Below are 15,527 nucleotides of genomic sequence, written 5' to 3'. Positions count from 1 at the left end.
ACTGCTGAGTTTTCCAAATTTGCTGGCATATTGAGTGCAGCACTTTCACAGCATCATCTTTCATGATTTGGAATAGCTCAACTGGAATTCCATCACCTCTACTAGCTTTGTTCGTAGTGATGCTTTCTAAGCCCCACTTGACTTCACATTCCAGGATGTCTGGCTCTTGATCAGTGATCACACCATCGTGATTATCTGGGTCATGAAGATCTTTTTTGTACAGTTCTTCTGTGTATTCTTGCCATCTCTTCTTAATATCTTCTGCTTCTGTTAGGTCCATTTCTGTCCTTTATCAAGCTCATCTTTGCATGAAATGTTCCTTTGGTATCTCTGATTTTCTTGAAAAGATCCTCAGTCTTTCCCATTCTGTTGTTTTCCTCTATTTCTTTGCATTGATCACTGAAGAAGGCTTTCTTATCTCTTCTTACTATTCTTTGGAACTCTGCATTCAGATGTTTATATCTTTCCTTTTCTCCTTTGCGTTTTGCTTCTCTTCTTTTCACAGCTATTTGTAAGGCCTGCCCAGACAGCCATTCTGCTTTTTTGCGTTTCTTTTCTATGGGAATGGTCTTGATCCCTGTCTCCTGTACAATGTCACGAACCTCATTCCATAGTTCATCAGGCACTCTATCTATCAGATCCAGTCCTTTAAATATATTTCTCACTTCCACTGTATAATCATGAGGGATTTGATTTAGGTCATACCTGAATGGTCAAGTGGTTTTCCCTACTTTCTTCAATTTAAGTCTGAATTTGGCAAGAAGGAGTTCATGGTCTGAGCCACACTCAGCTCCTGGTCTTGTTTTTGCTGCCTGTATAGAGCTTCTCCATCTTTGGCTGCAAAGAATATAATCAATCTGATTTTGGTGTTGACCATCTGGTGATGTCCATGTGTAGAGTCTTCTCTTGTGTTGTTGGAAGACGGTGTTTGTTATGACCAGTGCATTTTCTTGGTAGAACTCTATTAGTCTTTGCCCTGCTTCATTCCGTATTCCAAGGCCAAATGTGCCTGTTACTCCAGGTGTTTCTTGACTTCCTACTTTTGCATTCCAGTCCCCTATAATGAAAAGGACATCTTTTTGGGGTGTTAGTTCTAAAAGGTCTTGTAGGTCTTCATAGAACCGTTCAACTTCAGCTTCTTCAGGATTACTGGTTGGGGCATAGAAAAAGATACGTATATATATTTAATGTATACAACTTAATGACTTTGGAGATAAGCATATGTTTGTATCATATACTTGAAATTAGTATCATAATCAATGCCATAAACATATCCATTACCTCCAGAATTTTCCTCTTGCCCTTTTTACTTACTATTTTCATTTGTGATTAGAAAACAATATCTACCCTTTTAGTACATTTTTAAGAGGTATCTTCTCTCTCATGCTCCTTTCAGCTATTATTTTTGCTCCATATTCTAAGTCATGATTTTGAGAAAACACTTGACTATAAGAATGTTTTCCTCTCAATAGAATATAAACAAACAATAAATCTCATTGTCAAATATTCTGTTACCTGAGCAAGCCCTCATGTCCCAGCCTCTCCCTGCCTGGATCCTTTGAGATCTGGCAGTTTCTTGATTTTGCCCCTTTGCGCTCTTCTCTTGCTTTTAAATGCCTATGGTAGTTTGTGCCTATGTTACTCTATCCATCTGCTATTTTTCTGTCCTGAACTAATTGGGACACTTAACTTTTTTACTAGGAAATAGTGAATGGCTGGAGAGGGGTTTGCCTCATCTTCCTGTTTACTTCAAGTATTTTGTCAGTGAAAGTGAAAGTGAAGTCATGCCTGACTCTTTGCGATCTCATGAACTGTAGCCCACCAGGCTCCTCCGTCCATGGGATTCTCCAGGCAAGAATACTGGAGTGGGGTGCCATTGCCTTCTCCAGGGGATCTTCCCAACCCAGGGATCGAACCTAGGTCTCCCACATTGCAGGCAGATGCTTTAACCTCTGAGCCACCAGGGAAGCCCAGTGTTTTCTTTTATCCTAATTCTGTAATTATTGGTAATACTTTTATGCTCATTTTGTAGTGACTGATTCAGTGTTAAAGTTTTAGAAAATTTTGCTTTTTTCAGAGATCTTCGAACTTTTGAGAGGTAACTAATATACCTAGGATTCTCAACAGCTGAAATTGATGCTTGAACTGTTTGGGGGCGAGTTTGAGGTCAAACATGTCTGAGTTCGTATTAGTATGTAGCTGCTTCTAGATCTGCCATCTCCCCAGGTTCCAGTTTATGTAACTGTAAAATGGAGAAGGAGAAATTGTGAATTGTTTGGTGAAGGTGGAACAAGATCTTGACTATAAGTTCAAGTCCATGTCTCATAATGACCATTCAGTTAAGATTAGGTATTATTATTACTATGAATAAAAATGAGTGTATATGTATATATAATCATAATTATTCATCACAGTTCTGATGCATAGTAGTAGACCATGAAGAAAGCTTCTCTGATCCTCACTGGTTATATATATTTTGTATTCTTTAGATTTAATCTAATAGTATTCCAAATTATTTCAATACCAGTCTAATAATAGTATTTTTATTTAAAAATAGTAAACTCATAGAGATTAATACCATTGCAAATTGTATAAAAAGTGTTTTGAATGAATTATCTTGATTCTTTAAAAAAACAAGATAAAATAAAAGTTTTAGAATGGTGTCTTCTTTAAGAGACATGCTAAAGTTTTGCAAGAGTAGCTTATGTTTCTATTTGATGTGTTTAAGAGAAAAAGGAATCCTAAGATTGCTATCAGAGTTTTTTTCCTTATGCAGTATGACAGCTTGAATCTTTATATGGTATTTTGGATGTCTATCATTTTCATCATCAAAATGTCTGAGAAGATAAACTAGTATAACCAAGGCATTATAGTATGTTATAGTTTTAGCATACATACTAATGAAGATATCATTCCCCTCTTCTATAAATTTGGGTAGCATACTTACCTCACTTGACATCTATATGCTGCTTCTAAAACACTCTCTTTCAAATATAAATTTCAAATCAAAACACTCTACTTATTAAAATGAAAAAATACTTGTATACCTGGGGAGTGAAATGCAAAATAACTTTTAGAACACAGTGGATGCTTAGTAAATATTCTTGACTAAATTGACAATCGACATGACCAAATTGTAAAATGCTATGTTCAGGACCAGCCCGTTTGTTATACTTTGTTTTATTTTATTTTGTCTTGACATATATTACATCAACCAATACATTATATGAAGTGTTTGAATCATAGTAAATAATAATTTTTTTATATTGTGGCTTTAGGGAAACAGGCTTTTAGCAAATGATGGAACCATAATCTTTTGCAATGATTGCTTCAAAAGTAATTTGAAACACAACTAGTTTACGCATTGTATATCTTTCCTTTTTCTTTGTTGCCCACTCTCTTAGTGATTCACCCTTGGTAGACCATAAATTATTGTTTAAACGAGACAGTATATATCTTAGCTAATAATTAACTTTGGATTTTCATGATAATTATTATTATTTTATAGGGCATGTGGACATATTGTGTTATATTATTGATATTTTATTAATATGTTTTCTGTGTAATATTCCATAGTCTCAGTGATAAATGCTAACTTCTAAAGATGTCTTACTCTGTTTTCTGGAATAGTATGAGATAATTAAATAAATTAAATTAATAATTCTAAAAATTAAACTCTTGGATAGTTACAAAAACCTAAGATAGCTACTATATTTGTGATTTCCTTTTTAAATTAGTAATGTGAGAAATCACTTTATTCTCAAAGTGTCCTAATGTGAATTTGATATTTCCCTTTAAGAATCTTTTTCTTTCACCAATTAGTGTTTATCTTTCATGTAAATACTTTAAAGTGTTCTAGATCTCTAATATTGCTTTAGGGCTCCCCTGGTGGCTCAGGCAGTAAAGAATTTGCCTGCAATGTGAGAGACCTGGGTTCAATCCCTGGGTTGGGAAGATCCCCTGGAGGAGGGCATGGCAACCCACTCCAGCATTCTTGTCTGGAAAATCCCCAACGACAGAGGAGCCTGGTGGGCTCCAGTCTGTGGGGTTACAAAGAGTCGGACACGACTGAGCGACTAAGCATAACACAGTATTGTTTTATCTCAACAGTAGTCCTAATTCAAAGAATTTACCTTTGCAACTTAACTCAGTGTTTCCATCATTAAAATATATTTTCTATCAACATGTAATATTTTATGAGTACCCTTTTTAAGTTGAGATACTCATAGCAAGGTCAAAGATTGGTAGCTATTGTGAAAATTTAAGAAGTTTCTTCTGTGTTAAGGATGACTTTGTTCTGAAGTGTCAGCAATTACTTGGCTTTGCTTTGAATTAGCCATTGAAATACAGAAAAGTCTCATGACTTGTACTTTTATCTATTTCTTTACCTGTCACATAATAGATTTACCTGATACCCCCTTTTTGATGTCTTGTCATTTTTTTTTTAATCCATTGACCACTGGACTGATTAAAGCTGTAGTCTTTATTTATGTTCATGAGATGTGAGAAGGCATCTGCTGGAGCTTTTTGGGAAAGTTTCTTGTCTCTTACTAGATACAGTGAACTCCACTTTATCTGAATACTGCGGTAAGAGTGTGAGCTCTGTATACCTGCCTGAGGGTGAAGTTAAAACACTTGAAGTGAGGATGCATGGTTTTCATTAAACTAGAGCCTGGTTATGCTGAAAAGCCTAGACATTTAGTGTATCTAATTTAAAATTTTATAGAAGTGTAATAAAATATCACAAATACGATTTAAAAGCCTTGAATAAACCTTTCTAATCCCCCTTTCCTTTCCTTTCTCTTTTTCTCTGTACCTAGATATAAACAAACTCCTGAATTTAGTATCGATTATTATTATATATTTTCTATGTTTTCTCTTTATGTACAAATTTATACATAATATGCATAATTCTTTGAATTCTGTATAATATGTGTCATATACACTTGTGCAAATAATTTTTCATATGTTTCTTAAAATTTCTGCTTAGAGTTTATACACTTTTACTGATGGATATTATTCCATTATAGACTATATAGGGCATTCCATTATAAAGACATACCACTATATATATATATATATATAGTGCATATATATGCACTCACCCATTGATTGGCAGTTATAGATTTTCAAGTTTTGTTATTAAGGATATTAAAATGTATTTAATTAATATTTTAAATAATTGTTTCCTTGATTACGAATATTCATTGGCCATTTGGATTTTCACATTTATTAAAATTTTTGTTTACATAATTTATATTTTTAGTATTGATTTTTAGAAGGTTTTTTGCTATGCTTGAGTACTGGTACTTCATATGATATAGCTTTGAAAATATCTATTTCTAATTTTTTCATTATTTGGAATATTGTTTATAGTATCTCTTACACTTTTTAGTCAAATATATCACCATTTTGTGTCATACTTTGTGCTTTTTGAGTCTTGTTTAAGAATTTATTTATATTTCAAGGTTATAATTATATAATTTTTTTCTAAAATTGCTGAAGTTTTGCCTTTCATACTTTAGAAATAAACATAGATAGATATAGATATAATATGGCTCAAAGTGATGTGTATCTTATGAAATCATTTTCTTTTCTCTAGGTAAAATCTGAAATACTCAAAGTTATTTAAAAATGTTTTATTTGCAATTAGACATAGGAATTGGATATATATGCTATATTACTCATATGACTAAAAAACAGATTAGTAAAAAATTCCTCATTTTTATTATCTGGAAATCTTCATTTTCTTTCCTATTTCCCTAGAATAATGGTTTAAACTAGGAGAAACTTACACAGTTTCAGTTCTGTTACTAAAGTCTCAGAATTACATTTTCACATTGTACTTAGCTTTCCAAATCTCAGGCCCCACAAAGACCTAGTATCTTTGGGTATTGAAGCCTGGCCTCTGCTTTGCTCAAATTCTGTAAATAAGGACGTTTACCCTCAGGTGTATTTGTACAATCTAATCCCAGATGTGTGTGGGCATGTGTTACAGGCCCATTTTAGCACCTTGAACAGCTAAGCTGCAAAGACAGTTGGTAAAGCAGTTTCTTTCCATTTAATGTGTAGATTTGTGGTGGAGTTTGGTTTCCTCCATCACTGTCCATCTGTTTGCTAGGGCCAAATGAATAAATTCCCTTCACTACAAAGGTAACTGGTTCAAAATTAAACTGCCTTGAAATATTATTTTTCAAAGCTGTACTCTCCCTTTATTTAAACCTGAATGTTTGAAGTGGCAACATGAGATTTTAGTTTTGAGATGATATTAACTACAGTTCATATATATACTTTAAAGCAAACAAAAACATTTCAATACATACATATTATTTTAAAAATATGTAATTTTGTGCTCTAAAATGCTTATAATAAATGCAATTTTCTATTGCATTATTCAGTAAAATATGCATATACTATTACTTCCACACAATCCAATTCTTTTTTAGTGTGAGTATGAATGCATGTATGTATTTAATTGAATACTGAGGTGACATGATCATATTTGATCTTGAAAAGTTACAGAACTTACATTTTCATTTTATTTAAGTTATAGATTAAAGTGTGCTGTGTACTATTTTCTGAAACTGAAACTAAATTCTTATAGAAGGAAAATATATGAGCATTGTACATATTTTGTGAAGATTATGGGAAAAGCATTCAGTGAGCATGTTGGCAGAGACTGAAGGACATATAATGCTATTATTTACCCATGAAGTTATACATGGAGCATGGGTATAATACATCTTGCCCATGTCTGAATAGTGCTGACCTACGGCTCCACTGGAGACTCCTGGACATTCACAGGCAAGTCTGGGTCAGCATATTAAACCTAGACAACATTTTAAAAAGCAGAGACATTACTTTGCTGACAAAGGTCCATCTAGTCAAACCTATGGTCTTTCCAGTAGTCATTTATGGATGTGAGAGTTGGACTATAAAGAAAGCTGAATGTTGAAGAATTGATGCTTTTGAACTGTGGTATTGGAGAAGACTCTTGAGAGTCCGTTGGACTGCAAGGAGATCAAACCAGTCAATCCTAAAGGAAATCAGTCCTGAATATTCACTGGAAGGACTGATGCTGAAGCTGAAACTCTAATACACTGGCCACCCGATGTGAAGAACTGACTCATTGGAAAAGACCCTGATGCTGGGAAAGATTGAAGTCAGGAGAAGGGGACGGCAGAGGATGAGATGGTTGGATGGCATCACCAACTTGATGGACATGAGTTTGAGCAAGCTTTGGGAGTTGGTGATGGACAGGAAAGCCTGGTGTGCTGCAGTCCATGGGGTCTCAAAGAGTCGGACACGACTGAGCAACTGAACTGAACTGGTATCTGAACACAGTGAAGGAAATCTACTAATTAAGCATGAAATTTAAAACAAGGATCATATTTTGTTATTTGCTGATTTACTGAATAATCATAAAATGCACAATTAAAGTTAGTGTTGGTATTTTGTAAATGAGAAATATTAGATTGTATGGTTGGATTTTATCTTTCTGATAGCACTTAGGCTGAAGATGATTTAAATTTTAAATTTTACAAAAATTTTTTTCTATTTTCTTTTCTCTTAAATCTTGGAATATTTATCTTAAATTGTCATGTGAAAGGAGAAGGCAATGGCACCCCACTCCAGTACTCTTGCCTGGAAAATCCCATGGGTGGGGGAGCCTGGTGGGCTGCAATCCGTGGGGTTGCAAAGAGTCAGACACGACTGAGTGACTTCACTTTCACTTTTCACTTTCATGCATTGGAGAAGGAAATGACAACCCACTCCAGTGTTCTTGCCTGGAGAATCCCAGGGACAGGGGAGCCTGGTGGGCTGCCGTCTATGGGGTTGCACAGAGTCGGAAACGACTGAAGTGACTTAGCAGTAGCAGTCCTGTGAAAGGTCATTATTTGGTTTTATTTTCCCCCATAATGCTATAAGTATAATACCAAATTTCATGATTTAAATCTCCCTGTGATAGTCCCAACTTATTTACATGAATGTTACTTAGACCACGCATTTTACCTTTCATTTAGGACAAAATAAATAAGCGTAATCCAAAATGTGAACATTTTATTTAATTCATATGATCAATTTATAGGTATGGTCTATTATTGAATTAAATTCAGCTTTTAAAAAAACATTTATATTGTCGGCTTTTCTGGAGTTCTTGGTGCAATTCCAATACTGTAGTTATATGCTGTACTTAATAAATACCTTTTTCTTTAAGGCAATAATGCATCATTTAAGTAATGGTTGTTAAAAATGAAACAGAACCTTGCATTTGAAGTCTTTATATCCAGACACATGATTTATTTAAAATCTGGGCTAGAATCAATAGCCCTCTGCTACTTAGCCTAAGAGGTGAGATTTAATTAAGTTTGTTCAGCCAATAAACAAATCTCCTTTGATTCTTAGATTCTGGTGCTATGAAAATGAGTAAGTTTATCGCTTCCCTAGAGGAACTTTGAGTGCAGCCAGTTGCATACTGACTAGAATTTGAATGATGCTTTCCTTCGCAGAGTACTCATCCACAGGGATTCAGTTGATGGATATTTGTAGATTGTGGGTTATAGGTGTATGTTCAATTCCTAGATAAATCTGATGGTTTCATACAGAGACATCTTTTCTTCTGTAACCAGCTGTGACCCTGTGCACGTGACACATTGTACAAATGCATATGATAGTGATCATAAAGGAGACATGATAATGTGACACATTCAGTGTAAAACCCATGATTCAGGAGTAACGTGTTCAACATTCAGTTCTCATCCTGTGGGCATTTCTCCATCTTGTTGGAAGGATAAGCAAATACTCAAGACAGAGTTATCAAAACAGACTGTGGACATTGATTAATTCTGGGAATGCGAAAAACGTAAATGCACATTGGTCATGAATTCAAGTTTGGTACTCTTTCCTCTAACAAATTCACATCATCTTCTGTTATTTCCCCATAGTGATTCCAAGTATAAAGTTTAGACACTTTCCTTTTAGATTGGGTAATAATACTCTGGATAATTGAAATATAGCTTCATGATTTACTCTAGTATTTAACAGATAATTTTCAAACTTTTTCATTTTGTTGTTAGCCTAGTCTGAGACTGTGTCTAAAATACATGAGGGAAATGAAGGAAGGACTCATTTAGCTTGTGTTTGATAAAAGGGCTCTGTTGTTGAATAAGACCACAAGTTATGGCTGGAGTGGTTTAGTAATAGGTTTTTCCACTATGCAAAGCCAAACAGTCTTTGCCAAATAGCAAGACAGAATCTATACTGTCAAAATGGAAAAAGTGGTGTCAATTATGAAGCTGGGGAATTCTGGCAGCACACTTAGATTTTGGCACTTCACTGTGAGAAAGAATATATCAGTTCAGTTCAGTTCAGTTCAGTCGCTCAGTCGTGTCCGACTCTTTGCGACACCATGAGCTGCAGCACGCCAGGCCTCCCTGTCCATCACCAACTCCTGGAGTTCACCCAAACTCATGTCCGTTGAGTCGGTGATGCCATCCAGCCATCTCATCCTCTGTAGTCCCCTTCTCCTCCTGGCCCCAATCTCTTCCAGCATCAGAGTCTTTTCCAATGAGTCAACTCTTCACATGAGGTGGCCGAAGTACTGGACTTTCAGCTTTAGCATCATTCCTTCCAAAGAATAGCCAGGATTGATCTCCTTTAGAATGGATTGGTTGGATCTCCTTGCAGTCCAAGGGATCCTCAAGAGTCTTCTCCAACACCACAGTTCAAAAGCATCAATTCTTCAGCATTCAGCTTTCTTCACAGTCCAACTCTCACATCCATACATGACCACTGGAAAAACCATAGCCTTGACTAGATGGACCTTTGTTGGCAAAGTAATGTCTCTGCTTTTGAATATGCAATCTAGGTTGGTCATAACTTTCCTTCCAAGGAGTAAGTGTCTTTCAGTTTCATGGCTGCAGTCACCATCTGCAGTGATTTTGGAGCCCCCAAAAATAAAGTCTGACACTGTTTCCACTGTTTCCCCATCTATTTCCCATGAAGTGGTGGGACCAGATGCCATGATCTTCGTTTTCTGAATGTTGAGTTTTAAGCCAACTTTTTTACTCTCTTCTTTCACTTTCATCAAGAGGCTTTTTAGTTCCCCTTCACTTTCTGCCATAAGGGTAGTGTCATCTACATATCTGAGGTTATTGATATTTCTCCCGGCAATCTTGATTCCAGCTTGTGTTTCTTCCAGTCCAGCGTTTCTCATGATGTACTCTGCATAGAAGTTAAATAAGCAGGATGACAATATACAGCCTTGACGTACTCCTTTTCCTATTTGGAACCAGTCTGTTGTTCCATGTCCAGTTCTAACTGTTGCTTCCTGACCTGCATACAGGTTTCTCAAGAGGCAGGTCAGGTGGTCTGGTATTCCCATCTCTTGAAGAATTTTCCACAGTTTATTGTGACCCACACAGTCAAACGCTTTGGCCTAGTCAATAAAGCAGAAATAGATGTTTTTCTGGAACTCTCTTGCTTTTTCGATGATCCAGTGGATGTTGGCAATTTGATCTCTGGTTCCTCTTCCTTTTCTAAAACCAACTTGAACATCTGGAAGTTCACGGTTCACCTATTGCTGAAGCCTGGCTTGGAGAATTTTGAGCATTACTTTACTAGCATGTGAGATGAGTGCAATTGTGTGGTAGTTTGAGCATTCTTTGACATTGCCTTTCTTTGGGATTGGAATGAAAACTGACCTTTTCTAGTCCTGTGGCCACTGCTGAGTTTTCCAAATTTGCTGGCATATTGAGTGCAGCACTTTAACAGCATCATCTTTCAGGATTTGAAATACCTCAACTGGAATTCCATCACCTCCACTAGCTTTGTTCATAATGATGCTTTCTAAGGCCCACTTGACTTCACATTCCAGGATGTCTGGCTCTAGGTGAGTGATCACATCGTGATTATCTTGGTCGTGAAGGAAGCGGAGAACTAAAATGGACTGGAATGGGTGAATTTAACTCAGATGACCATTATATCTACTACTGTGGGCAGGAATCCCTTAGAGGAAATGGAGGAACCATCATGGTCTACAAAAAAGTTGGAAATGCAGTACTTGAATGCAATCTCAAAAAGAACAGAATGATCTCTGTTCGTTTCCAAGGCAAACCATTCAATATCACAGTAATCCAAGTCTATGCCCCAACCAGTAATGCTGAAGAAGCTGAAGTTGAATGGTTCTATGAAGACCTACAAGACCTTTTAGAACTAACACCCAACAAAGATGTCCTTTTCATTATAGGGGACTGGAATGCAAAAGTAGGAACTCAAGAAACACCTGAGGTAACAGGCAAATTTGGCCTTGGAATACAGAATGAAGCAGGGCAAAGGCTGATAGAGTTTTTCCAAGAGAACACACTGGTCATAGCAAACACCCTCTTCCAACAACACAAGAGAAGACTCTACACATGGACATCACCAGATGGTCAACACCAAAATCAGATTGATTATATTCTTTGCATCCAAAGATGGAGACGCTGTATACAGTCAGCAAAAACAAGACCGTGAGCAGACTGTGGCTCAGATCATGAACTCCTTATTGCCAAATTCAGACTTAAATTGAAGAAAGTAGAGAAAAGCACTCAACCATTCGGGTATGACCTAAATCAAATTCCTTATGATTATACAGTGGAAGTGAGAAATAGATTTAAGGGACTGGATCTGATAGATAGAGTGCCTGATGAACTATGGACGGAGGTTCGTGACATTGTACAGGAGATAGGGATCAAGACAATCCCCATGGAAAAGAAATGCAAAAAAGATGGCTGTCTGGGGAGGCCTTACAAATAGCTGTGAGAAGAAGAGAAGCAAAAAGCAAAGGAGAAAAGGAAAGATATAAGCATCTGAATGCAGAGTTCCAAAGAATAGCAAGAAGAGATGAGAAAGCCATCCTCAGTGATCAATGCAAAGAAATAGAGGAAAACAACAGAATGGGAAGAGATCTCTTCAAGAAAATTAGAGATACCAATGGAACATTTCATGCAAAGATGGGCTCGATAAAGGACAGAAATGGTATGGACCTAACAGAAGCAGAAGATATTAAGAAGAGGTGGCAAGAATACACAGAAGGACTGTACAGAAAAAAAAAAAAAAAAAAAAAAATATATAGGTACCAAGTATTGCAGCTTTGCTGTTGTATTGCCTGGGGGAATATTTGATCCAGATTAATGAATGACAGGAGCTTCCCTAGTGGTTCAGACTGTAAAGAATCTGCCTGCAATGCAGGAGGTCCATGTTCCATCCCCGTGTCAGGGAAGATCCCCTGAAGAAGGGAATGGCTACCCACCCTAGTATTCTTGCCTAGAGAATTCGAAGGACAGAGGAGCCTAGTGAGCTACAGTCCACAGGGTTGATGAATGCCAAAGATTAGGTGCTTGGTTCAGAATTATTTTTTGAAAATTTTTATTGGAGTATAGGTGATTTATAGTATTGTGTTAGTTTTAGGAGTACAACAAAGTGAATCAGTTATATATGTACATATATCCACTCTTTTTTAGATTTTTTTCCCATATAAGCCAATACAGAGTACTGAGTATCGTTCCCTGTGCTGTACAGTAGTTTCTTATTAGTTATCTGTTTTATATATAGGAGTGTGTATGTCAATTGCAATCTCCCAATTTATCTCCCCCCCCGCCACCAATCCTTTATCCCCTGGTAACCATAAGTTTGTTTTCTACATCTGTGACTCCTGTTTTGTAAATAAGTTCATTTGCACCTTTTTTCCCCCTTCATTTAGAGTGTTCTGAGAACCTCTGTCAGTAAAGATTTCAATATGCATAGTTGCTGTAGTGCTCTTCTAATTTAATACACATAAACACCTATTATGTGCTTTAAAAAGTCTTAAATCCTTTTCATGTGTTAGCTCATTTAATTTTCACACTAACCCTATGAATCTAGTTGTTCCATAAACAACATTGGTGTGAACTGTGTGGATCCACTAACATGCATATTTTTTTCAATAGAAATGTACTATAGTAGCATGTGATCTGTGGTTGGTTGAATCCATAGATTCAGAACTGAGCAAAGAGTGAAGATGGTAAGGTTATATGGGTTTTTGACTACAAGAGGGTAGATACCCCTAACCTCCCAGTCGTTCAAGGATCAACTATTTTTTTTACCTCCCCTGCAAGGAAGAGACGGAGAAGGCAATGGCACCCCACTCCGGTACTTTAAGAAAATCCCATGGACGGAGGAGCCTGGTAGGCTGCAGTCCATGGGGTCGCTAGAGTCAGACACGACTGAGCGACTTCACTTTCACTTTTCACTTTCATGCATTGGAGAAGGAAATGGCAACCCACTCCAGTGTTCTTGCCTGGAGAATCCCAGGGACGGGGGAGCCTGGTGGGCTGCCATCTATGGGGTCGCACAGAGTCGGACACAACTAAAGCGACTTAGCAGCAGTAGCAGCAGCAGCAGGGAAGAGAAAAAAGAGAAAGCAGAGAAGTAAGTACTTTGCCTCAGACCACATGGCTAGTGAGTGTAACTGTGGCCACCATACTTCTACCACCAGTCCCCAGTGTCTTGGAATGACGAATGAAACAGTGGTGTTCAATGGAAAAGTCTCTATTCCTTTCATAGGTCCTTAAGGATTTTTTTTTTTTTAGTGGTTTTTGGGGGTAAACATTCTTTGGGTAGAAGGGGAGAACAGAGATGCAGAATTTTCATCAGAAGTGTTAACTTAGGGTGATTTTTATCTTTGCTTTGCTTTTCCACTGCAGCATTATAACTTTATGAATCTGATTTTTGACAACATTGTTAAGGATATTCATGTAGATTTAATGTTAAATGTGGTTGGAACATTTTATTGCTCTCCTTTATTTTTTGACTGTTAACTTTGTTAAATGTTTGAATCATAAAATTTTTCAGTACTAAGTAACAAATAGTGCTTGCATAATACTATTCATTAGGTTTTTAAATTAATTTTAAGTGTTTTGCTTCCAAACTTTATAATTCATTGTTAACAAAATGTTTCTTCTAATGTGTGTATATGTAATAAAAATGTGGGCAGGTGTTTTTGTTTTTCTTTCTTTCTTTTTTTTTTTTTTTACCAGCAACTAGAAGTACTCCTGGCAAATAATTGGTGCTCAGTGAGTATGTCATGAATTAACATTCCTTATAAATGGATGACTGATGATATTAAATGCCTTGAGCTTATTCATGTGTATACTTTTGCTTTTCTTCTAATAAATTTTCAAAGATCTTATTGATGAAGAAAACTGGTAATAGCATAGGAAGCAGAAGGAAGCTGAGAAATGTGTGCCTTTCCTTAACATGGCCCCAAGCTGGTTCTTTTGAGCTACTTGAGGGAGGGGTCTTTCTCATTCATCTCAGCATTCCTAGTACTGACCAAGCATAGTGCTCTTCAAGCAGTGAGAGAATGCATGAATGATTTTGCACAGTGGATGATTGAAACCCGTGTCCTTAAGTATAGCAACTGCAGTGTTTGGGGCACATGTTACCAAAGGCTTAAGGCAGGAATGAGGGACTGCACACTTGGGGACTGACTGTAACTCATGCACTTGGGCTCAGTACTTAGACCTCTCAGGCCATGGACTCTGTCCCCCTGCCCTCTGATACTTGGCGTCCTGACAGTGTCACGGCCAAGAGACCACTCTGCCTCTGTTGTAACCAGATCGGTCACTCAGGTGTAGCGTCATCTTTGGTTCCCATGACCTGGAGTATGTTTCTCAGAGGTTGGTTCAGTCCACTGGCACCTCATACAACAAGCCTAGGTTTTGTGAGACAAGTCGTCCCTTCATATATTTCAGGATAGTGCTCTCATTTCCAAAGGCTCCTCTGTACCACCACACTACTTGGGAGTATTTGTATTAGCTTTTGTGACGTGGTGACTGCCTCATCTCTCTGATAGGGGTTTCCTCAGTGGCTCAGTGGGTGAAGAATCCAATTGCAGTGCAGGAGGTACAGAAGACTCAGGTTCAGTCCCTGGGTCAGGAAGATCCTCTGGAGGAGGACGTGGCAGCCCGCTCCAGTATTCTTGCCTGGAAAATCCCGTGGACAGAGGACCTGGTGGAATACAGTCCATGGGGTTGCAAAGAGTTGGACATAACTAAGCAACTAAGCACATGTCTCTTCTGATTACTGTTTCCAGAGGTGGTCCTCATTTGTCTATGTTAATAATATGTTGGGCAGCAATACTAAAACAGTATTGATTAATGAATGTGTTAATCTAAAGAAAGTTTCTAGTGACTTGCTCTAATCTAGTGTTCTATATTCAGAAAGAATAGATTCTCAGGGAATGTTCTTGAAGTCTTGATTGACTGACTGATCTGTCCCATGGTTCTAATGTTTTCGTTCACATTATTTAGTCCTTCATGTGCATTTCCTCCATATACATGCTGCATATCTTAACTCCTCTCTTCCATTCATGTGTTCATCAGTACAGCCTATGCGTTCATATTGACTAATCAATCCCCCACTCCCCACTTCATCATCTCCTGTACCTGTTCAGTTCAGTGTGTTTTGGAAAGTCTAAAGTAAATACATTATTTTTAAAAGTTCTC

General features: G+C 37.1%; 1 protein-coding gene across 5 annotated transcripts in view; it reads left to right on the top strand.

Moving 5' to 3' along the window:
* The window catches only part of PRR16 (proline rich 16), a 290,552-nt gene that overhangs the window by 105,769 nt on the left and 169,256 nt on the right, over positions 1 to 15,527 (top strand). The window lies entirely within an intron of this gene.

Source organism: Bos javanicus, chromosome 7, assembly GCF_032452875.1.
Source record: "Bos javanicus breed banteng chromosome 7, ARS-OSU_banteng_1.0, whole genome shotgun sequence".
Classification (NCBI taxonomy): Eukaryota; Metazoa; Chordata; class Mammalia; order Artiodactyla; family Bovidae; genus Bos; species Bos javanicus.
This window is presented reverse-complemented; position numbering and strand designations above follow the sequence as displayed.